The sequence below is a fragment of the Gavialis gangeticus genome, unplaced genomic scaffold (assembly GCF_001723915.1).
Source record: "Gavialis gangeticus isolate Ggan-Ray unplaced genomic scaffold, GavGan_comp1, whole genome shotgun sequence".
Taxonomy (NCBI): Eukaryota; Metazoa; Chordata; order Crocodylia; family Gavialidae; genus Gavialis; species Gavialis gangeticus.
In genome coordinates, this window is record NW_017729025.1 from 107133075 (window position 1) to 107135757 (window position 2683).

Consider the following 2683-nt stretch of genomic DNA (forward strand, 5'->3'; position numbering starts at 1 on the left):
CCCCCCCCCCCCCCCCCCCCCCCCGCTTTTCTGCTCTATGTGTCGGGGGGGTTAAGCCTCCCCAGAGGCATTGGGTGTTGGCTACAGATACAGCTGGGGACTTCAACTGGAGTGTGCTGATTCTCCAGCTAGCAACAAAGATGGATGTTTCTGGGTAGAGGGTCTTGCTCCTCTGATCAGAGTCAGGCTGATTGCCATATTTGGGATCAGGAAAGAATATTACAATGTGGTTGGATTGGTATGGACTGTGGGCTTCTTGCTTTCCTCTGTAGCAGGAAAGACTGTCCCTCTACCTGGGACCCCTTGAGCATATATTGACAACATTTTATAGAAGTAGGACACTGGCTGCTGTGGTTCCCCTGCTTTATCTGTGGGAGATTAAGGTGTTCAGTCTATGCTGTGTTTGGGTGGAGAGTACTCTTATGTAGAGTTTGGAGTATGGTTGTATGGGATGGTTTGGATAGGGACAATCCTGCCTCAGGCAGGGGGCTGAACTAGATGACCTCTGGATTCCCCTTCCAGCCCTACTTCTCTATGACTCCCCTATATTCATTGGGCATTAAGGTTATGCCCTAAAATGTCACATTTCATTTGGAGACAGAATGTGCCCAATACATTAAATATAGTTCTATCAAATATAGTTTCAAGCTGGAAACAGTAGATATTGTGCCTTTGTTTTCATTTTATTTTCCAGTCTAGGTAGAAGAATATGGACAAGTAGGAAACAAACTCTGAGGACCCAAAGAGTTACAAACAACAGAACACATGAAAACGTAACTCCCCCCCACAAAAAAACATGTAATTTTTATCTATATACACACTGTCAGGTTGATAAATATAGCATCGCAGAGTGAAGTGCACTAATGGAAGTTATGGTCCTAATATTAACTACAATTTCTTAGTCTATCAGCTGGTTGGGGTTGTGGATATCATTGACCGCATACAACTTCAATCAAAGGTTCCTGTTATGTTCTTAAATTTATAGACACACTCAATCCTTGTGAGATCTGTGCTTACGGAGCCTGTGCATTTGGATAACCACAGAATAATTTAGCCAAAGCTTACCAGTGGACATCTTATTTCCAATACCTAGATTCAAATGAAGAATGCATCCCTGGAGGAAAAGAAGTTAGCAAGGTTTCTTTAACCACCTTTCATGCCCTCCTTATCATAGTATTATCATGATACTAGTCAATCCAAGTATAAATAAGGATTTTCAATATGGTGTTCCAGCAACTTCAAAGAGGCCATTCCAGCAGCTAGGGATCAGGAGATAATGGTACAGGAGATAACCCACTAATTTGTATTTTTCCGTAACAATTTAGTGAAAGGGTGATATCCGGAACAACAGTGGCAGCTTTGTGTTACGAGATTCCTTTACAAAAGGGGTAATCTTCAGTCGATCAAAGCAGTGCAGACTCACTAATTCATACTGGAGAACAATAATAATTAAAAATGTATTTTAGCACAATTTAGATTTAGCTCCTTGCTAAAGGAAAACTTCCACTTCTAAAGAGAGATTTTGCCTAAACAAAGGGTGCAGCCTTAGCCTATTTGAACAATATTGCTTTACCTTTCTGCTCCTTTTACACTGCACTGTAGGAATCCAAAATGCTAGAGGAACACTTTTTTCCTCCCCCAAAAATAAAAGAAACTAAATCTTCCCAGGTATAGATTGCTTTGTCTTGAAGTTTGGCTTTCAAAGTGATGGTAAAGAATGTGCCTTTAAAAATGAAGATCTATTTTTTCTGCCCCTACTTCCCATTCAGACAAATGATTAAGCTTCAAATTATTTCATCCATAAAATAAGACTTCTTTTTTTTCAATAAGAAATCAGATTGCTAATTCCAAGGGCATAATGTGGAAGATTTAACTTGGCTTATAAAGTAAAATATGTGAAAATTTAAAAGGAATTATGTGGAGAAGGAAAAGGTAAACATTTGGTTGCAATATTAAGTGCATGCTTTAGTAGATTATGGGCAGAAGAAGAAGAATGAGAAAAAGTACTATACATTTTAGTCAGTCCAGTTCAGGTGAAAAGAGCCTGAACTTTTGTTCTTTCATCTCACCTGGTTGATAGCATCAATAAATGAATGTGGTCATAAATCATGAAGTGATAAGATTTTAATTCAAGACTAGGAACTGGAATAAGAAGGTGATGCTGAATGCAGCATTGGTGACTAGAAGTAAGCCTGTATTTGCTCATTACCAGGAAGAATTTTGACATAGCTTTAGTGTCAAGATTTCAGTGATTACTACAGTTCAGGAAACACAGGAAAACAGTGACCACTTTTCCAGAGGGATAAAAATTTCCTGATTTATTTTTGAAAGTTTTACAAAATAGAAAAAAAAGTGGAAATATCCAATCTCGGTTTTAATGGCAACAGTGGGCATGTCTACATGAGACACTACATGGCCTTAGCAATGAGCTATGGTGACATAGCTTATCGCTATGGTGATGTAGTATTGGCAAGCATGAACTGTAATGCCACTGCTACTGTGCAGTAGCTCATTGCTACTATGTAGTAGGGTCAGAAATGACCCATCCGGCATTGGTGGTTACTACACAGTCATTTAGTACTTGCTAAAGCAGCATTTCCCAACCTTTTGGTTCTGGCGGCACATGTACTGGGTCTCTCCCATCCCATGGCAAACTGGCCGAATGTGGAGGAGGCGGGGGCGG